Source organism: Rhinolophus sinicus, linkage group LG07 (assembly GCF_036562045.2).
Source record: "Rhinolophus sinicus isolate RSC01 linkage group LG07, ASM3656204v1, whole genome shotgun sequence".
NCBI classification, from domain to species: domain Eukaryota; kingdom Metazoa; phylum Chordata; class Mammalia; order Chiroptera; family Rhinolophidae; genus Rhinolophus; species Rhinolophus sinicus.
This window is the reverse complement of record NC_133757.1, coordinates 58,422,408-58,447,928: the sequence shown is the minus strand read 5'-3', so window position 1 is coordinate 58,447,928 and position 25,521 is coordinate 58,422,408.

Sequence of the window (25,521 nt, the reverse complement as noted above, 5' to 3'; positions counted from 1 at the left end):
TCAAAGCAATTTTGGAACTCTTTTTCTGAAATGGCCATCAGAGCTGTCATCATATTACCCTTGATATCCTGAATGTCATCAAAATGTCTTCCTTTCAATATTGTCTTTATCTTCAGGTAAAGAAAGAAGTCATTGGGGGCCAGATCAGGTGAGTAGGGAGGGTGTTCCAATACAATTCTTTGTTTACTGGCTAAAAACTCCCTCACAGACAGTGTCCTGTGAACTGATACATTGTTGTGATGCAAGAGCCATGAATTGTTGGTGAAAAGTTCAGGTCATCTAACTTTTTCATGCAGCCTTTTCAGCACTTCCAAATAGTAAACTTGGTTAATTGTTTGTCCAATTGGTGCGAATTCATAATGAATAATCCCTCTGATACCAAAAAGGTTAGCAACATTGTTGCAACAAGTTCACTAACTTAATTGTCTAACTTTATATATGCTTAATGATCTGAGGAACTGCCAAACTGTTTTCCACAGCTGACACAGCATTTTACATTCCCACCAGCAATGTGCAAGGGTTCCAATTTCTCCACATCTTCACCAACACTTAATATTTTTTTAAATTATAGCTATCCTAATAGATATGAAGTGATACCTCATAGCATTTCCCTAAAGACTATTGATGTTTAGTGTCATTTCCTGTGATTATTGTCCATTTGTGTATCTTCTTTGGATAAATGCTTATTTATACATTGGATGCCCAATAATACAGATTTATAATTATTTTTATGTTTGTGTTTTCAATCATATAGTAAATAGAAAGTAGAGTTACAAAAAACACACTGATACAGCTTTTACATTTGCCCATGTATTATATTTACCACTACTGGAGATCTGTATTTCTTTATATGGCTTCTAGTTACTGTCTAGTGCCCATTCATTTCAATCAGAAAGACTGCCTTTAAGATTTCTTATGAGGCAGGTTTAGTGGTGATGAACTCCTTCTGTTTTTTGTTTTGTTTTGTTTTGTTTTGCTTAGGGATGCCATGATTTCTTCTTCATTTTTAGAGGACAGATTTGCCAGATACAGAATTATTTCTTAACAGTTTTTTTTTTCCTTTTATTTTCAACACTTTAAATATGTTATCATACTGTCTTCCTGCATCCATGGCTTCTGATGAGAAATTGGTTGTTAATCTTACTGAGCATCTCTTGTGCTTGATAAGTTGATTCTTTTTCTCTTGTTTAAATTATTTTTTTCCTTTGGCTTTAACTAATTTGATTATAATATGTCTTGATATGTATTTCTTTGAGTTTATTATTGTGGGAACAGAGTCCCAGAGAGTAGTTTACAGGCTCTCATCCTCACGTGGAGGGGTGCTGGGTTGGGTGGTGGATGGCCGTCGGCTGTGGCTGATTGGCCGCTGGCTGTGGCTGGTTAGCCGATTGGCCGCTGGTATAACTGCTGCGGCTACGGAGGAGAGCCGAGGACTGCCGAGGACTGCCGAGGAGCCGAACAGAGCCGAGGAGAGCGGAAGAGAGTGGAGGAACAGAGCCAAGGAGAGTGGAGGAGAGTCGTCGGTCGGTTGGCAGAAAAACGGACAGCAGGTCGCACGTCCAGTGAACCCAGCCTCCAGTGAGACCACAGTGGTATGATTCCCCTACCTATGGCTCCGTGGGTGTTCCTTTTTGGCCTCACCATGTCCTGCGTTCTTTTGTGGGGAGCGGGGCCAGAGAACCCGCAGGCCATCCCGCACGACAAATGGCGCAGCGAGCAGGGTCTCCCGCACGACAATTATGTTTACAGTTCATTGAATTTTCTTGGAGTTTTAGATCTGTGGATTTTGTCAAATTTGGGATGTTTCTGGCTATTATTTTAAATATTTTCTCTGCTTCTATTTCTCTAATAATGCATATGTTGGTCCCACAGATTCCTTAGGTTCTGTTCAGTTTTCTTCATTCTGTTTCTTTCTGCTCCTCAGATTCAATAATTTTCAATTGTCTGATCTTCAGATATACTTGCTATTTTTTTTCCCAGCCTTCTCGAATCAGCTGTTGAACTCTAGTGAATTTTAGTTTAGTTCCAGAATTGGTGTGATTCATTTTTATAATGTCTGTCTCTTTATTGATATTTTCATTTTGTTCCTATATATTTTTTTCTGATTTCCTTAAGTTCTTTGTTCATGTTTTCTTTCAGTTATTTGAGCATTTTTATGAAAATTGATTTCAACTCTTTACCTACTTAGTGCAGTTTCTGAGCTTCCTCAGGGATAGTTTCTGTCAGTTTGTTTTGTTCTATTTAATGGGCCGTACTTTCCTGTTTCTCTGTATACCTTGTGATTTTGTTGTTGTTGTCATTGAAAACTGGACTTTTGAATATTAGAAACATGGTATCTCTGGAAATCAGATTTTCCCCCACTCCAGAGTTTGCCATTTTATTAATTGTTGAAGGGCATAGTAATGGTAATCGTTTTGTTTAGTGAATTTTCCAAACTACTTTTGCAAAGATATTATGCCTTCTTGTGTGTGGTTTAGCTTACATTCAGCTACTGTTTTGATAGAGAATGACTTGAACTCCAGGAGCTAAAGAGAAGGAGAAGGAGAAAGAAAGAAAAAGAAAGAAAAAGAAAGGAAGAGAGGGAGGGAGGGAGGGAGGGAGGGAGGGAGGGAGGGAGGGAGGGAGGGAGGGAAGGAAGGAAGGAAGGAAGGAAGGAAGGAAGGAAGGAAGGAAGGAAGGAAGGAAAAAAGCAAAGGAAAGAAAAGACGAAACCAAGCACCTCTTCCAGTCTTTGTGATTGTCTTTGTGCTGCGACACCCCAACACTCAGCCAGGCTTGCACTAACCCCAGGTGTCAGGTCAAGGTGAAAGCTTAGGGTCTTCTCAGGACTTTTATGAGTGTATGTCTTGCCCTAGGCGTGCATGCGACTTTTAAAAATATACCACATACATGAGTGCTTTTGAATGTCCCAATTTCCAAAAAAAAATCTTTCCCAACTTTTCCTCCAGGGCTTTAGACAGTCAAAAATATTTTTCAATTGTCATCTTTTGCCCTAGGCATCTGCAAGTATGGTTCACCTTGCAGTGTTTTTGAACAGTTGTTACCACTTTTCTATGCTGAGTTCTCAGTTAGATTAAATAAAGGTGAAGAGCTCACATCAATCTCTCAGGTAGCCCCCAGACAATTTTGAACAGATATACATAATAATTTGAGAATAAGATCTTGGATGCTTCTAGATCTAGGGACAGGGTCCCACACAGAGCTGCTGCTGCTTCAAAATCTGCTGCATGGGGGAAGGGGTGAGGCAAAGGCAAGTTAAAACAAACAAACAAACAAAACCATAATATTTTCCTACCATTTTCAAATTGCCTTTTTTGTGATTCATCTTTTGCTTGGTTATAAACCTTTGACTGTTCTTCCAGAGTTCTGACAAAATTGGTTCTGACAGCTTCTGTTTGTTTAGTGATGTTTGTAAGGTTGAGGCAGGAAAAGAGACCTTGATGCTGCCTATTTCACCATTTTGCTGATGTTACTCCCAGTGCTTTTTTATTTTAAGTAAAATTTTACTGAGGTAAAACATACATTCAGAAAAGTGCACAAAGAGTAAGAACAGAGCTTGATGATTTTCCACCCATTTAGACCTATTTAACAAGCAATCAAATCAAGAAATGAAATATTACTTGTTTTCCAAAGGTCCTTCTTATGCTCACTTTCACCAACTCTCAAGTGTGACCCCTCTCTAACTTCGAACAATGTAGATTGGTTTATACACTTTTTAAACCTGTATAAGTACAATTATACGAACACATGACAATTAAGTTCATGAACTCATCCTAGAAAAAGTGCTACATACCTGACCGCTGAATATCACTACAGTCACCTTCGAAGTACTCCACTAGAGAAGCTATGCACTGACGCCAGTGCCTGGTCCACCCTTCAAAGCAATTTTGGAACTCTTTTTCTGGAATGGCCATCAAAGTTGTCCTCATATTACCCTTGATGTTCTGAATGTCATCAAAATGTCTTCCTTTCAGTTTTTCCTTTATCTTCAGGTAAAGAAAGAAGTCATTGGGGGCCAGATCAGGTGAGTAGGGAGGGTGTTCCAATATAGTTATTTGTTTACTGGCTAAAAACTCCCTCACAGACAGTGACGTGTGAGCTGGTGCATTGTCGTGATGCAAGAGCCATGAATTGTTGGCGAAAAGTTCAGGGTGTCTAACTTTTTCAAGTAGCGTTTTAAGCACTTCCAAATAGTAAACTTGGTTAACTGTTTGTCCAGTTGGTACAAATTCATAATGAATAATCCTTCTGATATCAAAAAAGGTTAGCAACATGGTTGCAACAAGTTCGTGAGCTTAGTTGTCAGACCTCTGGTATTGTATGCATTCTTATGTTTCCAATATATTTTACTCAACAAGTTTTGGATGTTTATCTATGAAATTGCATGTAGTGGTAATTCTTTAATTTTTATTTCTGTATTTTTTTGCAGCTTTCCCCTTTCTTTTGTTAATGAGCATTTGTGTATGTACATCTGTTGACTATTTTCAACATTACCACTATGTGCATTTTGGCACACATCTTTTTCTGTATACACGTGCCAATTCCTAGTAGAGGAATATCTAGGTTCTAGGGCATGTGTTAGTTCAGCTTTAGTTTTTCAAATTGGTTGTGCTGACAAGCCCACCAACAATGGATGAAAGCTGTGGTTGCACAACATCCTCATCAACATTTACTAGAGCCTAGGATTTGTTCTTTTTGACCTTTCTAGTGTGGGATTTGTGGCTTTCTATCATTTTACACTATTACCAACAAAGTATGCTAGTTCTGGTTCCTCTATATCCTTGCCATCATTTGGTATTGTCAGCCTGTTTAATTTTAAGTATTCTGGTGAATGTGTAATGGATCCCAATGTGGTTTTAATTTGCATTTCCATGATGAATAATAACATGAAAAAATGTTTCACATGATTATTGATTATTCACATATCTTGCTTTGTGAACTATCTTAAAATATTCTGCCCATTATTTAATGAGGTTTTCATCAATACAATATGTAGTTGCATGGATTATTTATAAATGCTAGATACCAATCTTTCGTCAGATATATTTTTGGGAATTTTTTTTTTAGTCTCAGTTTATTTACTTATTTTCTTAAGGGTGTTTTCATAAGCAGAAGTTTTATATTTTAATAGGGTATAGTTTATCTTTTTATTTGTGTGCTATTTGTGACTTAAAAAATATTTGCATGCCTCCAAGTCATGAATATAACCTTCTGTCTTTTTATTCAAATAACTTCATGAATTTAGCTAATACATTGAGATCTTGTATACATCTTAAATTAATTTTTATGTATACTGTGAAGTAAAGGTTGAAGTTTACATGTTTCATATATATCCAAATGTTGTAACACCATTTGTAGAAAAGATTTTCATTTTCCATTAGATTGCTTTGGCATCTTTTTTGAAAATCACATGATTGTATAAATCTATTTCGGGGTTCACTATTATTGTTCTGTATGTCTATCCTTATGTAACTATCATACTCTTGATTAGTGTAGATTTATAGAAAAGCTTGAAGTCAGGTAGTGTTAAGTCCTATAACTTAGTTCTTATGCAAGATTTTTAAATATGTAATGTCATTTTCATATCCATATTAATTTTAGAATTAACTAACTAAATGCTACAATAAAAGCCTGTTATAAATATGGCTGGAAATTGCATAAGGCCTACAGACCAATTTTGGAATAATAAATAGCTTAACAATATTTAGTTCCAAAAAGTATACCTTTTCATTATTTCATTATTCTTTAATATTTCTCAGTAGTATTTTGTAGTTTTCAGTATACTGCAACTATATATCTTCAAATTTCTTGTGTTAAAAACATCTCTTATTTTAGGTGGTTGGTGATATATGAAAAGAATGAAATTCTTTTTTACTATTTTCCATTTCTGTGCTGCTAACATATAAACACAGAGGTTTATTTTTGTAAATGAACCTTGTATTCTGTGACATTATTAAATTCTCTTATTAGTTCAAATAATTATTTTGTTAATTTTCTAGGTAAGCAATCATGCTATCTGCCAATGAACAAAATTTTGCATCTTTCCATATTTTGTCCCTTTTATGTCTCTTTTCCTTTCTTCCTTTCTCATATCATTCATGTCATCTATGTCTTTGCTAATATTTTATCTAGTTATTCTATCAATTAAAAGAGAGATGTGTCAAAATCTTCAAAAATGACTACAGAATTATCTACTTCTCTCTTTTTTAACATTTAAAAAAATTTTTCAATTACAGTTGACATACAATATTATATTATTTTCAGGTGTACAACATAGTGATTAGAAATTTATATAACTTAAGAAGTGATCACTGCAGTAAGTCTAGTATCCATACACCTGGCACGATACTTAGTTATTACAATGTTATAGACCATATTCCCTATTTTGTAATTTACATCCCCGTGACTTATTTGTAACTGGCATTTTGCACATCTTAATCCTTTCCTCTTTTTCACCCAATCCCCAACCTCCTCCAATCTGGTTCCCATCAAAATGTTTTCTGTATTTATGAGTTTGTTTCTCTTTTGTTCATTTATTTTGTTTTTTAAATTCCACATGTAAGTGAAATCATGTTGTATTTGTCTTCCTCTGTCTGACTTAATTCACTTAGCGTAATACCCTCTAGATCCATCCATGTTGTTGCAGATGGCAATATTTCATTCTTCTTTATGGTTGAGTAATATTCCATTATATGTGTACCACCTCTTCTTGTATCAATTCATCTATCAATGGATACTTAGGTTGCTTCATATCTTGGCTATTGTGAATAATGCTGCAATGAACATAGGGATGCATATGCCTTTTGGAAATAGCAACTTCTCTTTTCAGTTACATCAATTTTTGATCATGTGATTTTAAGGGTACAGTATTTTATGTCTTCTTGAATTGATGTTCTAACCATTATAACAGAATCCTTTTTATCTGTCAAATATCTGGTTTAAAGTATGTTTTATCTGATTTCATATAACTATTCTTCCCTTCTTATGCTTACAGTTTGAATGGGGTATCTCCTTTTTATCATTTACAGTCAACCTATATTTATTTTTATATTTAAGATGTGTTTCTTGTATGAAAAATGTAGATGAGTCACGCTTTTTTGATCAATCTGACAATCTCTGCATTTTCTTTTGTGTGTTAGTTAGTGACATTTAAAATAGTTACAAATATCATTGACTTTAGTTTTACAGTTTTTTCTTTGATTTCTCTTTGTCTTCACAGACTTTTTTTCCCTCAGTTCATCATTGCCTAACTTCTCTTGGATTATTTAAGTCTTTTTTTAGAATTCCATTTTAAATTATCTGTTGGCATTTTAAATATGTTTTTTTGCATTGTTTTCCTAATGATTGACATTAATCTTAATATCATAAACTCTTCAGTTTATTTAGACCTAATATGGAACCCCTTCAAATAAACTGGAGAAACCTTGCAACTAGGTATGACTGTTTACCCCCACCAGTATTTTGTTTTAGAGTTTTAATATGTATTATACTTAAATAAGTAAAAAATTATTACGTCATTATTTTTCCTATATCTATGTGTAATTTTATTTTTATTAAGATTCTATTTTTATGATGGCATCAGCAACATGGGTGAATAAGACATCCCTTATTTGTTACCCCCATTCAACAACAATAATTTGTCATCCATCATGGACAATAGTGACTTTGTGGGAGCTGTAGGATCCAGCACCATCTGCCAAGGGACCCAACGGAGTCTCCCACACATGTGCATTGGTAACAGGCACACAGACCTTGGTTTTGGCTGTGACCCCTACATGGAACTCATGGAGATCATGAGCCAGCTCCATGCCCTCTCAACCTGGTCTAAGAGTGTCTGGAAAATGCCCACTTAAACAGTCACCCATGGACGAGAGAGCCTTCGCGGATGTCCAGCTTTCCAAAAGAGAAGTTTTAGCACTCCACTGGGGGTGGGGCAGAGATTTTGGATGCACTGGAGTGGGTACAAGGAAGACACGATTTTAGCTGCCTCACCACTTCCCCAAGAGAGATCTTCTAGTTCCCTGATTTCTCCCTCAGGGGAAAGAGAGAGCATGTGAGTGAGTGCCTGGCTTCTCCAGCTGTGCAAGAGGATGCCAAGAGGCATTTCACGCTTACTCCATCCAGAGCACTGAGTCATGAGATGCATATCTGAGGTTGAGAAGAGGCTGGGAAACTGGCAGATTCAGATTGTCTATTTCTTCTTGTGAGAGTTTTGGCAAAAATTGTGTCTTTCAAGGACTTAGTCCATTAGTGTAGATTATCAAATCTGTGGGTTTAGAGCTGCTCATGGTATTCCTTTATTATATTTTTAATGTCCAGAGGGTCTATAGTGATATTCCTTTTTTCATTTAAAATGTTTTATTAGTTTCATGTGTACAAAACAATATAATGATTAGACATTTACACTCCTCACAAAGTGATAACCCCCCAAGTCAAGTACCCCTCTGACATTGTAGCTTTTTTCATTTTTGATATTAATAATTTGTGCCTCCTCTGTTTTTCTCGTAGTTAGCCTGGCTAACTTATTGATCTTTTCAAAAAAACACATTTTGCATTTATTGATTTTTTTCTATTGATACCCTATTTATAACTTCATTGATTTATTCTCTAATTACTATTTCTTTTCTTCTGCTTACTTTGCATTTAATTTGCTCTTCTTTTCCTGGTTTCCTAAGGTGGAAACTTAGGAATTGATTTTAGATTTCTTTTTATAATACATGCATTCTATGCTGTAAATTTCTGTCTGAGCATTGCTTTCATTGTATCACACAAATTTTAATAAGTTTTTTTTTTAATTTAGTTTAAAATACTAAAAAATTTGAGATATTTTCTTTGACCTGTAGGTTATTTAGATGCATTTTGTTTAATCTTCACATATTTTGTGATTTTCCAGCTAGCTTTCTGTTATTGATACCTAGTTTAATTTCATTCTAGTCTGAGAGCAGACACAGTAAGATTTCCCTTCCCTTCCCTTCCCTTCCCTTCCCTTCCCTTCCCTTCCCTTCCCTTCCCTTCCCTTCCCTTCCCTTCCCTTCCCTTCCCTTCCCTTCCCTTCCCTTCCCTTCCCTTCCCTTCCTTCCTTCCTTCCTTCCCTTCCTTCCTTCCTTCCTTCCTTCCTTCCTTCCTTCCTTCCTTCCTTCCTTCCCTTCCTTCCCTTCCTTCCCTTCCTTCCCTTCCTTCCCTTCCTTCCCTTCCTTCCCTTCCTTCCCTTCCTTCCCTTCCCTTCCTTCCCTTCCTTCCCTTCCTTCCCTTCCTTCCCTTCCTTCCCTTCCTTCCCTTCCTTCCCTTCCTTCCCTTCCTTCCCTTCCCTCCTTCCCTTCCCTTCCCTTCCCTTCCCTTCCCTTCCCTTCCCTTCCCTTCCCTTCCCTTCCCTTCCCTTCTTTCATTTTGTGAAGTGTTTTATGGCCCAGAATGTGGTCTGTCTTGGTGAATGTCCCATATGAGCTTGAGAAAAATGTTTATTTTGCTTTTGTTGGATTAAATAGTCTATAGATGTCAATTATATCCAGTTGATTGAAGACATCATTGCATTCAACTTTATCATTACTGATTTTCTGCCTGCTATTAGGTTGGTGCAAAAATAATTGCTGTTTTTACAATTGTTTTTAACCTTCTAAACTGCAATTACTTTTGCACCAACCTAATATAGCCACTCATGGTAGAGTGTTGAAGTCTCCAAGTATGGTATTAGATATATTTATTTCTATTTGCAGTTCTATTAATTTTTGCCTCACATAGTTTCATGCTTTATTGTTAGGTACATACATGTTACAGACTGTTATATCTTCTTGGAGAATTAACCCTTTCTCATTATATAATGCCCTTTTTATCCTGGATGACTTCCCTTAGTTTGAAGACTACTCTGTCTGAAATTAATATAGCTACTCCTGCTTTCTTTGAGTTGTGTTGGTGGGGTCATTCATTTCATTTACATATAAACATATAAACATCTATCTATCTATCTATCTATCTATCTAGATAGATAGATATAGATATAGATATATATATAGATATTTATATAAGCCTACATAATTAAATACATTATTATTATTATTTTGAACAAACTGTTAAGTGTTAGATCAATTAACAGTAAGAAAAAAGGTTTTGTTGTGCCTTTATTCTTATTTGATGCTCTCTCTTACTTTATGTGGATCTAAGTTTCAGATCTATATCATTTTCATTCTCTCTAAAGAACTTCTTTCATGATGTCTTGCAAGGCAGGTCTACTGACAACTAATTTCTTCCATTCTTGTTTTTCTGAAAAAAAAAATATATCTTTTTTTCTCTATCGCTTTTGAAGGGTAATTTTGCAGGGTACAGAATTCTAGGTTGGTGGGGTACTTTTTCTCAACACTTTAACTATTTCACTCCACTCTATTCTTCCTTGCCTGGTTTTGAGGAGAAGTCAGAGGTAATTCTTACTTTGTTTCTCTAGAGGTAAGGTGTTTCTTTCCCTCCTCCCAGCTTCTTTCAAGATTTTTCCTTTGTCTTTGATTTTTCTGTAGCTTGAAAATTATACGTCTAGCTGTAATTTTTTTATCTTGCTTGGTGTTATCTTAATTTCCTATACCTGTGGTTTGGTATCTGACATTAATCTGGGGAAATTCTCAGTCATTATTATTTTAAATATTTCTTCTGTTTCTCTCTTTCCTTCCCTTCTGTTATTCCCATGTTACACCTTTTGTAGTTGTCTCACAGTCCTTAGATATTCTGCTCTGCCTTTTTTTTTTCAGCCTTTTTCTGTTTGCTTTTTCAGTTTTTGAGGATTCTATTGATATATCCTCTAGGTCACAAAATCTTTCTTGAGCCATGGCCAGTCTACTAATGTCCACCAAAGACATTCTTTATTTATGATACAGTGCTTTTCTTCTCTAGCATTTCTTTTTGGTTCTTTTTTAGGATTTCTATTTCTCTGCTTACATTGTCCATGTATTCTTGCATGCTCTCTTTTTGTCCATCAGAACTCTTAGCATTTTAAAATTAAATTTATTGGGGTGACAATGGTTAGTAAAATTACATAGATTTGAAGTGTACATTTCTGTAATAGATCATCTATATATCACATTGTGTGCTCAATACCCAGAGACAGTTCTCCTTCCAACACCATATATTTGATCCCTTTTACCCTCTCCTACCACCCCCCAACCCTTTACCCTCTGGTAACCACTAAACTAGAACCCATAGCATATTAATCAAAGTTCTTTTAAATTCCTGTTCTGATCATTCTACTATCCCTGCCATGTCTGGTTTTGATACTCGCTCTGTCTCTTCAAGAGTGTTGGTTGCTTGTTTGTTTTTCTTTTGATATGCTTTGTAATTTTTTTTTTTTTTAAGCAGGACATTATGTACTGGGTAACACACACACACACACACACACACACACACACACACACAAGATTTGACATTTAAGTTCATGAACGTGTTGCAACGATGTTGCTAAACTTCTTTTATATGACAAGGATTATTCATTATGAATTTTTACCAACTGGACAAACAGTTAACCAAGTTTACTATATGGAGGTGCTGAAAGGGCTACATGAAAAGGTTAGACACCCTGAACTTTTCGTCAACAATGCATTGCTCTGGCATCACGACAATGCACCAGCTTACACGGCACTGTCTGTGAGGGAGGTTTTAGCCAGTAAACAAATAGCTGTATTGTAGCACCCTCCCTACTCACCTGATCCGGCCCCCAATGACTTCTTTCTTCACCTGAAGATAAAGCAAATATTGAAAGGAAGACATTTTGATGACATTCAGGGTATCAAGAGTAATATGACAACAGCTCTGATGGCCACTCCAGAAAAAGAGTTCCAAAATTGCTTTAAGGGGTGGACTAGGTGCTGGTGTAAGTGCATAGCTTCCCAAGGGGAGTACTTCAAAGGTGACCATAGTGATTGATATTCGGCAGTGAGGGATGCAGCACTTTTTCTAGGATGAGTTCATGAGCGTAATTGTTTGATCCATATATTGAAAAAACAATGTATACACATTTTAAGAAAGGAAAAAACTGTTTTAAATTGTAATACTCAATATATACTGATAACGAAAGATGAATACAAGTCACATTTGACTTCTGCAATTACAAGAAGTGCTCAAAGTAGTTACCATCAGCATAATTTTAATAGTTTTTTCCTTTCTTAAAATGTATATACATTTTTTGGCTGTGTGTGTGTGTGTGTGCATAAAACAGGCCTTTACTGTTGTGCTGCTGAGGTGCAGGGGGAGTATTCTATAGTTCTGTGGTGAGGTCTCAGTCTTTTAGTGAGCCTATGCTCCTGGACAGTGAACTTTACAAGCGTATCTCAGGTTTTCTTCCCGTAGGTGGAACAGGATGACTCGAGTGGGCTGGCGTTGGGTATTTCCCTTCCCAGGTCAGTTAGGCTGTGATAATGCCCCAGCCACTTAGGCTGCACTTAATTAGTGTCCTTAGAGCAGACCTCTTTATGAAGGATAGGGTGCTCTCATATGCAGTCGTGTACTGCTTCATGACAGGGACACGTTCTGAGAAATGCATTGTTGGGCAATTTTATCTTTGTGCAAACATCACAGAGTGCACTTACACAAACCTTGGTGCTATAGCCTACTGCACACCTTGGCTATATGGTATAGCCTATTGCTCCTAGGTTACAAATATGTGTAGCATGTTACTGTACTGAATACTTAGGCAGTTGTAATACAATAGTAAGTATTTTTACATAGAAAAGGTGCAGTAAAAATGCAGTATAAAAGATAAGAAATAGTACACCTGTATAGGGCACTTACTTCAATGAAGCTTGTGGGACCTTTGCTCTGGGTGAATTGCTCTGGGTGAGTCGGTGAGTGGTAAGTAAATGAGAAAGCTTAGGACATGACTGTACATTACCGAGACTTTATAAACACTGTATGCTTAGGCTATACTAAATTTATAAGACAGCACAAGATTAAATCAAGAGAAAATAATGCAATGAAGAGACACAGTAAATATGAGGTGTATGCGGCTGCTGCTCATGTAATACACCATGCTGTTTTAGAGCGAACATTTTTTTGTAAGTAGAAACTGTACACTCTAAAATAATGATAAAAAGTATAATATAGTAAATACATAAATCAGTAACATAGTCAATTATTATCTTAAGTATTATACATACTGCATAAGTGTATGTGCTATACTTTTATGACTTGTATCACAGTAGGTTTATTTACACCAGCATCACCACAAACATAAGAGTGATTGATGCATTATGCGATGATACTTCTATGGCTACGACGTCACTAAGTCATAACTTTTTGAACTTCATTATAATCTTATGGAACCACCGTCATATATGCAGTCTGTCATTGACCAAAACATCCGTATGTGGCACATGATTATATTTCAGAATGGTTTCTTTCCCCATCTTCTTTCAGAAGCAGGAAGAGATTTTTCTCTCATATTTACTGTGGGAACCTGGTCAAGCTCCTGGAGGTAAATTTTATAATACTATTATAGGGGCCCCAAATTTTTAACTTTCTGAGTCATCCACATTGAGCCTGTAGCAATTTGTCAATTGCAGTTCTGCTAATGAATCTCTGCCCCATTAGGTCACAACTCCCTGCATTCACCTGTCCATCTCTCCAATCTAGGGAGCAGCAGTTTGTCCTGGGTCCTTTATGGCTCCTAGAGGAGTTGTGGATTTTTCAGTCTGTTTAGCTTTTTACTTGTTCTTAGGATGGAGTGTTGACCTCCAAGCTTCTGACATGAAGAATTGGAAACATTTTTTTTTTTTAATGGAACATATTAAAGTTTGTCAGAGTTTGGGGAAGAGTGGAGGTGGACAGGTGGGTGTAGTTATGAAAGGACAATGCAACACCTGTTCATTATCTTGATTGTTATGGTAGATACATGATCGTAAACATGTAATAAAATTGTACAGAATAAGTATGCACGTGGACACACACACACGCATGCACAAATGTAGTTCATTCTTGTGCTAGAGATCCACATGAGGCAAATTGATAGTTGACAGTATATGACTTCTAAGTATTATCTTGCTACTCTAGGACTCTGAAATTCACTGGCTCAATGTATATTCCAAAAAGTGAAAAGTAATTTGAAATAAAATTATGACAAGGGCAAAGAGTTGAATTGTGTATGTCTGAGGTTATGGTTTAAGCATCAGTAATGTCCCTAACTGATTCAGGAACGTAGAAGGGATGGGATTAAAAGCAGAAGCAATAGCAATGGGGAAAATGGCAATAGACACTATTTAAAATAAAATATGAGAAAAATGAGAAATGAACAGAATATCAGTTAACAGATACAACTTCAAATGTCCTAATATGAGCATTATAGGAATCCCTGCAGGAGAGGAGAGAGAGAAAGGACAGAAAAAATATTTGAATAAATAATGGTCAAAGAATTCCAAATTAATGTTAGTTTCATTATATTTACATTGTCAATATGAAAAACATTCCATTCTGTTTCTGGAAGCATTATTTCCACATTTTAAAATAATTAATTCTGTAGCTAAATACATTACTGCTCTGTCTTTTTGCCTCTTATTTTCTTGGTTAGCAAAAATACATCCTCTAGTGATTTCTTTTAAAAGGGGTGAACGTAATAATATTTCCAGAGTATATATTGCAGAAATATTATCTGTGTCATTTATGTGTGAAGGACAGTATATACGAGATTGGACAGTTCACGAAATTATCCTAGAAAAAGTGTTATATACCTTATTGCTGAATATCACTATAGTCACCTTCGAAGTACTCCCCTTGGGAAGTTTTGCACTGACACCAGCACCTAGTATACCCTTCAAAGCAATTTTGGAACTCTTGGAATGGCCATCAGAGCTGTCTTTGTATTACCCTTGATGTCCTGAATGTCATCAAAATGTCTTCCTTTCAATATTTCCTTTATCTTCGGGTAAAGAAAGAAGTCATCATTGGGGGCCAGATCAGGTGAGTAGGGAGGGTGTTCCAATACAGTTCTTTGTTTACTGGCTAAAAACTTCCTCACAGACAGTGCTGTGCAAGGTGGTGCATTGTCGTGATGCAAGAGCCATGAATTGTTGGCAACATTTCAGGTCGTCTAACTTTTTCACGCAGCCTTTTCAGCACTTCCAAATAGTAACTTTGTTAACTGTTTGTCCAGCTGGTACAAATTCATAATGAGTAATCCCTCTGATATATATATAAAAAAAAAAAAAGGTTAGCAACATCATTGCAACAGTTTGTGAACTTAATTGTCAGACCTCGTATAAATCTTGAGTCAGACATTTATTTTCTTGAGAATTTTTAAGTTTCCAATTGTGTTCTATCATTGAATATGGCTATGGAGAAGTCTCAGCCCAGATTTATATTTTTGCTTTTAAGTGACCTGATCAATTTAATAGGATATTTATTTATGTTGATCTTCTGTGTCGGGTTTCCCTAAGGAACAGAAAAAATTTTAGTCTCTGTTTGAAGACCTTGTTTGTTTCTGGAAAGTTTTCATATAATGTCTTTAAAGATAGTTTCTATTCTAAATTTTTTCTTTAGTTAGCCAATTTACACAATTTTTTTTTACCTCCCTCATCTTTTGTTTTCTCATAATTCTTTTAGAAATACTTATAGCCATTTCATTTTGCTTGCCTTTTTAAATCCTGTCTCTTATGACCTTATAGAATATTTAGCAATATGCTTTCTCCTGTTGTCATTAACAGTTGTGCCTTCATTTCTGTGATTTTTCTTGTTCTCTCATTTTCTTCTTAGCCCTTCTATTCATATTTCATATTCTAATCTTATCATTTTGGTCTAAACTCATGTTTCTTTGTCTAGGATATCTTGTTTTTATTGATTATTTTATTATATTTTTTAAAATGCAGGGTGAAATACTTTAAGATTTTCTGTATTATTATTATTATTATTATTATTATTATAATTTTATGATAAGCATGCTTTCTATGCACATTTGGTTTATTTATTGTTTGTTTCTTATGTCATCTTTGATCCTGTGGCTCTTCCTTTTTGATTACATTTTTTTGAAGTAATTAATTTTTCTTCTGAAACCATTATTTTCAGGAAGTTAATTGAAGGAGAGACCAGGCCTATGTGTGATGGTAAACGGAGTATTCCTTAAGAATGAAGGTATTACAGGTGGCTTCTTTTGGCTTTTGTGTCTTACTAGTAAATTGATATAGGCAGGAAACTGAAAGATTCATCATATACTCTTTCCTATTTATCCATTTCTTTTGACACCCTTTTCACAAGTGTCAAAATTTGGGGATGATAGTGTTGAGTTGCTATTTCTCATTCACATTGTTGTTTTGCATGATTTCCCATTAGGCAGTAAAGGAACGGCTATGTTTTTCCATGTCCAACTTCAAGTTAGAAGTTATGAAATATAATCTACAAGTCTGGGAAAAATTATTCTTACAAATACACTTAGATCACAGATTTTCCAATCTAAGAGCCAAGATTCTGGAATTGTAGTATTCTGGATTTTCTGAGTATCCTACCTATGGGTAAAAGCAACTGTGATATTAGGTAAACATATTTATACTTTTAAATAATTTCTACATATGGTTTACAATTGCTTCTCCAAGAGATGATGAGCAGAGGAGTTAAGGGGAAGCTATCTTTCTAGGCCTCATCTAAGACAGAAAGGGCCTCAGGTTGCCTGCTTCCATTTAAATAGTTGACGTGACAAGAAAAAAAAACCTCAGAGTATTAAAATTTGTACTAAAGGCGCCAGGGAAATGATGCATTTTTCTTTATCTTCCATGGATTTAGCTTCCCAAGTTTTCTTTTCTCTGAGATCCCAGGCCACTTCTGTGACTTCAGAGATCAATTTACCAGAGCAAATGGATAGCTGAATGTGTTATAAAGGCAATCAAAATGGAAGGCTTTGCTTGTGCATATGTGCGTAGGTGTGTGGAGGCTGATCCTTTGAAGTAGGCCTTGAGAGATACTATGATAGACTCTAAAGAATATGATGACTGATAATATGGGGGTGGGGAAGGAAAATTTGACAATGATGCCTAGATATCTTGTTTGAACATCTGAGTGGATAGTTATATCTTCAGCAAAATCAAATATACAGAAGTGGCAGCAGGTCTGAAAGTGCAAAATAATGTGTACAGGTTTGGACAAGTTAAGTTTCAGGTGTCTGAGGGATATCAAGGTGATGTCCACTAGTGCTCAGGAGGGAGGTGTGGGCTGGAAAAGAGATTTGGAAGTCATCGACATCTTGTCAAAGGCTTGTCAAGCAGAAATTCAAGTGAAAGCTCCAAGATTCATTTTATATCCAGCAGACCAAATACATACCAGGACATTTTTTGTGCAAACGGTACATTTCTCTCTGAGAAATGGCATTCCTATTCTGGCAAACTTTAGTTTTTTTAAGCTCATTGCAGTCCTCCTGTGAAGTGCAGCTTTTGATAAGTGATAATACTATCTCTGTCCCCATGCCATAAAATCTATATTTAACTAGGTAAAGTCATAATGGAGATAAGAAAAAGAAAATAGTGTACAATGTTTTAACTTAATGAAACCAGCTTAGCTATTTCATCCTGGATTCTGTAATTATTGACATAACTTTTAAGGAAAGGGAGTTGTGAGGAAAAGTGGGAAGTGGAAGACTATTTAAATTTGTGTGTGTGCATTTATCATGGTAAAATACAAATAACATAAAATTTACCATTTTAAACATTTTGAAGTGTACATTCAGAGGCATTAATTAGATACACAATGTGCAACCAACCCTACTATGGGAAGTAACTGTTAAATTGGTTACAGGGTTCCCATTTGGTATGAAAACATTCTGTAACTAGATAATGGTATAGTGTTTTAGGCAAAGATTTGTCTTGAAAGAGAACAAGGTAAAGTGGAAACACTTGAGATCTAATCCTGGCCTTCCAAAAATGAGTTATTCCCCTGCATGTAACACATCTCCCAAGGCTTAATTTCACACTCAGTAAAATGACATAATGGTATCAAAAATATTGCATCGTTGTGATATAATCTTATGTGGATGTGTGTGTGACTTTTCACAAAATGGACATTTAACACATGTCAGTTTATTTCAACTACTGATCTCTGCACCTGCAGCTGAAAGTGGAGTTGGTGCGTGGTGGGTGTTAACTATGCAGCAGCTCCCCCAGCAGTAACCTACCTTTGGAAGTTGGCCATCTGGCCAGGGAAGTGAGTGAAAACAGTGGAATAACAACAAGCAGTCAAATGAATGGCAAAGGTTTACTGTGCATGAACGGCATAAAAACAAGTTCACTTGTAACACAGAACATTATGTAAATAGATTTTGAAGTGCAGCAAAGAGATTTCGGAGGCTCTAAGGAACACCCACAGAATTCGGGAAGAAGTTGCAAAGAGGTGTATGAATTAATCAGTAAGAGTTAATGAGGCTATAGTTGAAAAGACTGAAGCAGGATTAGGCACCATATTGAGAAATTGGGAGAAAGAGAAAAGACAGGGTTGTGGGAAGCAGTAAAAGGGAGAGGGAGTGGGAAAAGGGAGATCTGATTTAGTCAGGTTTAGTCATGCACCATTTCTTCTTTTTCTCAGGAAAGCTGCAAAGTCATTGTCATGCGGGGGACCCTGCTCTCTGCGCCATTTGTCGTGCAGGGAGGCCTGTGGGGTCTCTGCTCCCGCTCCCCACATAAGAACGCAGGATATGGTGAGGCCAAAAAGGAACACCCACGGAGCCATAGGTAGGGGAGTCATACCACTGTCTTCTCTCTGGCGGCACTATACTCTCACTGGAGGCTGGATCCACACTGTCCGCAAACCGCCATCCACGCTTGCCAGCCCAGCCGCCATCCTCTCGCCAGCCTCCATTCTTCCTCTCTTCTCCTCTCTATAGTCTCACTGGAGGCTGGATTCACACGATGTGCGACCTGCTGTCCGCTTTTCTGCCAACTGACCGACTCGACTCTCTTTCACTCTCCTCCACTCTACTCCGTAGCCGCAGCAGTTATATTAGCGGCTAATTGACTAACTGGCTACAGCTGATGGCCAATCAGCCACAGCTGACGGCCATTTACTACCCGAGCCAGCACTCCTCCACATGAGGCCGAGAGCCTGTAAACTACTTTCTGGGGCTCTGTCCCCACACTCCACCCCTACAGGCTCTCGCCTCACAATCTACGCGACAAGCGTCTTCCGCGAGGGGTCCTGTGCGAGGAGCCTGGGGGTGAATGCAATATCCTGGACACAGCCAGGCTCTCTGGGCACAGCTAGGGTTTCTCAGGGCACCACCAGTGCTTCTGGGCACGGCCAGACTTCCTGAACTTCTTAGGGTACCACCTGTCTTCCCGGACACAGCCAGGGTTTCTCAGGGCACCACCAGTACTTCTGGGCATGGCCAGACTTCCTGGACTTCTTAGGGTACCACTAGTTTCCCTGGGCACAGCTAGGATTTCTCAGGGCACTGCCACTCTCTCTCTGGGCCTCTCAGGGTACCCTGCTGGAACAACAGCAACTCACAATCAAGGTGCTTACATATTCTCAATGGCGGCCAGTCAAGAGACAAAAGCAAATATCCCCCAGTTCCACTAACAACAGTTCCCAAACAAACAGTCAAGCGGTCCATTAAATTAGGGATAGAAGGCAATTCCCCATAGTCCATAGTCATTCGCCAGGGCTGTCCTGGGGGTGAGGGATGACCTGGACCTCACCCTCATCTCCCACGGAGGACTCAGCCAGTGTTACCTCCTGGGACTATAAGTCCCGCATCCAGGCTGCCTGAGCAGGAACTTCCCGGCCCACAGGGCCGCAACGACCTTTGCTTTCTCCGGCCTGTGCTGGTTGGGGAACCGTCCACATCTTTCCACCTCTCCATGGGGCTCCATCTCTGCAGCAGCTGCATGGCTTTTCCTGTGCTGGTGGGAGAAACGTCCACATCCTCCCACCCCTCCACGGGGGTCCAGCTCTCCGGCAGCTGCTCCTCCTGGTCTTCCTGACACTGAGTGTTCATACACACAAACTGCTCCACCACTCTTGGGAGAGCCTTGGCCGGCACCATACCCTGCTCGCTGCGCCATGTGTCGTGCAGGGAGGCCTGCGGGGTCTCTGCTCCCGCTCCCCATACAAGAACGCAGGATATGGTGAGGCCAAAAAGGAACACCCATGGAGCCACAGGTAGGGGAGTCATACCACTATATTCTCTCTGGCGGCACTATACTCTCACTGGAGGCTGGATCCACACTGTCCGCAAACCGCCATCCACACTTGCCAGCCCAGCCGCCATCCTCTCGCCAGCCTCCATTCTTCCTCTCTTCTCCTCTCTATAGTCTCACTGGAGGCTGGATTCACACGATGTGCGACCTGCTGTCCGCTTTTCTGCCAACTGACCGACTCGACTCTCTTTCACTCTCCTCCACTCTACTCCGTAGCCGCAGCAGTTATATTAGCGGCTAATTGGCTAACTGGCTACAGCTGACGGCCAATCAGCCACAGCTGACGGCCATCTACTACCTGAGCCAGCACCCCTCCACGTGAGGCCGAGAGCCTGTAAACTACTTTCTGGGGCTCTGTCCCTACAGTCATGTATACCCAAAAGCCAACGAAACAAGGGGGAAGGACTGCTACTCAGGAGGGTGGCCTGATTGTTCAGTTTCCTGGAGACATAATTTTAAGAAAGGAGAGCTCCTAGAAGTTTGGGGTGGTGTGTGATTGTGTAGCTCAAAGAGGTGTAGGATAGAAATGCTACCTACTGACCACGGAAGTGTCATTATAACTCTGTTCCTCAAATGCTTGGAACTAAGAGTAGGTTTTAAATTGAATCAGAAAATCAACTTTTCAATTCATTGTTTATTCGCTCATTCATTCGCTTGCTCATGCATTTATTTATTTAATCAACAAATAAAATTTGAAAGTCTACTATCTGCAAGGTCAAAGATACTCCAAATACTTCTTCTTTTTTTTTTTTTTTAATTGGGGAATATTGGGGAACAGTGTGTTTTTTCCAGGACCCATCAGCTCCACGTCAAGTCGTTTTTTTCAATCTAGTTGTGGAGTCATAGGTTTGCAATCTAGTTGTGGAGGGCACAGTTCACTGGCCCATGTGGGAATTGAACCAGTGACATTGGTGTTATGAGTACGGCGCTCTAACCAACTGAGCCAACCGGCCTCCCCAAAGTACTCCAAATTCTTTTGTTAAGTGTTGGATGATAGGAAGAATAGAAAGGGGGAAAGACAAATTTTAGTGTTGCAAGGAAGGGCCTGACAGGAATGTAGGAAATTTAATAACTTGAATCTGTTTTCAGATGTACTTGAATGTGAAGTTAGTGGCTCACATGAGCTTCCCCAAGTGTATCATTCTCACACAGGTAGCGCTCACTTTAAAATAAGGATCAATTATAAAGCTTGCTTATAAATTCTTTGAAACTTAAATCGTATTTCCTAAAAAATACAATGGCATACATGGTAGGAAGTTCCAACGTTTTCCCCATAAATATCTCATTAAAGCCTAATTGTGGCAGGGAATAAAACTTCCAGTGGTACTAGAAGTATGCAGTGAATCTTCCCTTGATGTCCCCAGGGCCGCAGTTTAGAAATTCTGCATTAATTGGATTATAGTGAAGTTTCACTTTACTGTGGAAATTCAACTAAACAACAGTAAGGAAAGAGATAGAGTGGGGCAGACATAAAGAGAAGCATTTTAAATAGCAAATGTTGGTCCTGCAGGGGATGAAGAATTTTCCTGTACCCGACAAAGATTCTTTCGGCTGGTGTGATAATCAAATCAACATGAGACATAGTAACAGGAGGAAATCAATTAAATTTCGTACATATGGGAACCCACATAGTTGAGAGGGTCAGAAACCTCACGTAAATGAGAGATTCAGAGACAGAAAGATAAAAGGAGGCATACATAACATACTGAGTTAAGGGTGGGATAAAAGGCTTGGGGATTTACACAGAGGAAGGCAAGTCACAGGACTATAAGAAGAATAGCCGAGGTGTGGTAATTAGATGTTTGGCCTGTCATACAGATGGCTTACTCGGATAAAATATGTCTGTGATAATAAAAGCTCTTATTCTGGGAAAGACCCCCAATTTGGATTCTTCTGGGTAGTTAAGGGAGGGGTAGAAGTTTCCCTGAGCCTATGGGGTCGTGACTGCCTTCAGTTCAAAATAACCTACATGCCAAAGTAGCATATTTTTTTTTTTGGGGGGGGGTCACGTTTTCTGATCCCCTAGAGTCCCATCTGACAATTCATTCAAATAAATTATGTCCAAAAGTGAACTCAATGAGACAGTGGCATGAGACTGGTGCCTGCACATATTCCACATACTCACTTTTCATTAAATGAGTGTGTCGACTGCTAAAAGTGATTCCTGAGTGAAAGATAGAAAGGCTTTTTGAGTTGGGATTGTAGGGGGAGTTCTCCTGGACATGGAAGCCACTATTCCATCTCTAGGAGCTGCTTTCGTTTTCTTAGAGAGGACTGTCCGCGTCCTCTCTAACTAGAATGTTTTTTCCAATGAGAACATCTCTCTAGTTCTCCCTGAAAACTCTCACTTTCCTCTTTGAGGGAAATTTCCTGATTTCTATCTTTGAATTCTTATGACAGCCAGAATTCTATGACAACTCTCTGGGTGTTCCTGCCATGTTTTCCCCGTCTCAGCAGCCAGGGGTAGCTTGGTCTAGTTCTTTCCTCTGTGCTTTTTTTTTTTTTTTAAATCATAGATGCCCCAACGGTATTTATCTTGATACTAGGGATTTGATATTGATACTGTATCTGCAGTGTGCGTTTAATAAATACCTGAGGACTCCGTGGCGTCTATAACTCATAATAAGTAGCATCTTCTCTATGAGTAAACATATTCTTCCTCAGGAATCAACTCTTCGACCTCAGTGGCAGGAGCTCTTGTAAAGGCCTCCAGCTGAATCACCGATTCCTTTTGCTCAGAAAGGTAGCGGAAGTCTTGGAATCACAAGCAAAATTCCAGCCATTGAAAATGGTGGTGTGAGGAAGATCTTTGTTTTGGATGAAGTGCAGTGGGAAAGGCTTTAACCTCTGGAGGAAGGAAAACAGTGCCCAGCAGCAGGCCTGCCACATGATATGTGTTCAGTAGATTTTGTGCTGAGAACCGTGGGACAGAGTAAAGTGGGCAAACTCGAGGGGGAAGAGGGCACATATTTCTTGATGCGAATTACGATATTAATTTGAATCTAAGTTACTATCTAATATAGTGTCATTACTTCATGAACTACAAAGGTAGAAAAAATGTAGTCAACTTTCAACACAATGCTTTCTTCTGTAGAATTTTTTAGATGTATTCAGATATGGTGTTTTAATGTCTGCCGTGCTGCTCTATAACTTTCTGAATACACAATATCTTCTCATTCTGCTTCTGTTTTCTTGATTATAGTCTATTATTTTTGAGGACATTATACATGGCAGCTAAACTCAATGCTCTACATACTAACAATGCAAATACACACATTCAGAATCATATTCTAGAGACGGCTATGGCAAAGCTTGCCCATATCAAGCAATAAGAACCTATAGCAGCAGGAGCTCCTGGCCTGCTGCCTGGTTGGTGATATTGAAACCCTCCATTGGCTCTGAGAGATATCAGATTTCAGGAATCTGTACTGTGTGAAAAAAATTACATATTAGAATTTTTGAAATAGAACAAGCTCTCTGCTCTTATTGTGATGAACGTAATAAACTTTAGGGTAGCTGTACTCCAATCAAATAATGTGCCCATGTGTGGGACAAGAAGTAATTCTGAGAAAATTGATTCTAACATGTTGAAATTTGTCACCATGACAGGCAAATCACTACTCTGAGGGATTTGCTGTCTGTACCTGGTAACAGATACCAAGTTAGCTATTAGAGAAAGAATATAGTGACATAGTGAAATCTTCAGCACCAAGAGGTCAAGCTGCTTTCTAATAACACCAATAGCTAACACTTGCTTAGGTTGAGTGTGTCATATGTGCCACACTTTGTTTTGCATTATTTCTACTAACCTGCATAGCAATCTTATGAGTTAAGAACAATTGTCAGCACTCTTTATTGATGAGAAAATGAGGTGCAGAAAGGCTAAGTAACTCACCTGATGCTCCATAGCTAGTAAATAGTGGGGCACAGTTTGAATTTCAGCAGTCTGACTGCAAAGCTCAAGCATTTTCCACTCTGCTGTGCTGTCTCCTGGCAAGTCATCTTGGGCCAGTGGCCTTTCTTTTTATGTACCAGGTGTTCATAAGTTAGGCATTTGTGAGTTGGGAAGTTACTCTGCATCTTTGGCTTTCTATCAGAAGCGATCATGATTTTCTACTGGCTTCACTGTGGGACCAATGAATGCAGGTGCACTTCGTATCAGAACATCTGAGAAGGAGTGGTTGCAAAGCACTTGTTTGATTTTCTTTATAAGTCTTCCTATAACTGTTGAGATTATGGGCTTATAAAATTATTTATCTATTATAATAGAGAAATAGAGTTTAGTATCACAATTTTAGTCGATCTAAAAGTATGCAATATAAAAGCAAAAGCATTTCCTTCTCCTGTTCCCCACTACTCCAAGGGCAAATCACTGTTACCACTTTGCTCTGTCATCTGTGATGATTTTAATATTTATCCATGCATATGTTTTGTTTTATAAAAATTATACCAAAGTATTCATATTGTAATGAAGCTTGCCTTTTTCTGACCAATGTAACATCAAAATAGAAACTCAATTTGATCTAGTTCAATTAAAAGGGGAAATTATTGGTTCACGTATTCCAAGGAAGAATTGAATGAAACTATAAAATCAGAAGGGTAGAACTAGGTATCTCGTGGAACCAAGAATTTGCACACTCTTTTCATCTCATGTTACTGCAGGTTTTCGCTTTGATTGATCTCTCTCATTGCAAAGCAGATTATCTCTACAGGAAAGGAAATGTGGCTCCGAGCAATTCCCAGGTCCTCAGTTCCATTTTAAGAAATCTGTGACATGACTCAAATTGATTCGACTTGAGTTAGGTATCCATCTCTGGATCAATCAACTGTATGTAAAAGACTAGGGAATTATGACTGTCACATCTTTGTTCAGGTACCCAAGCATGGGATGTTCAACAGTGGCCTAGGGGACAGAATCATTGCAAATAGGCCAGTTTCCATTTTGAATGATATATTTTGGGGCAGGAATTGGGTGTAGATTCCCAAAGATTTGATGGTTTCTCCACATCCCTAAAAAAATATCACAAGGAAAAAGTTATCTTGATGGACAAAATGATAGGAACCCATTAAGCAAAGTATGATTGTACCATAGATCATTTGTCATCTCTGTGTGGATGGGTATTCATCTTAGTTCATATTTTTCATTTTTACAAATAATATTTTTCATTATTATAAATAATGCTGCTATCATTTCTACACATATTTTTGTATCCCTATAAACATTTCTGTAGAATAGATTTGTAGAAATAGAACTGCAAGTTAAAAGTGTATGCATGTTTTAATTTGATAGATACTGTAAAATCCCCACTAAAAAAACACTTGTACCAATTTACACTGCCACTGATGGTGAATGATTGTTCTCTTCTCAAATCCCCTCAAAAAT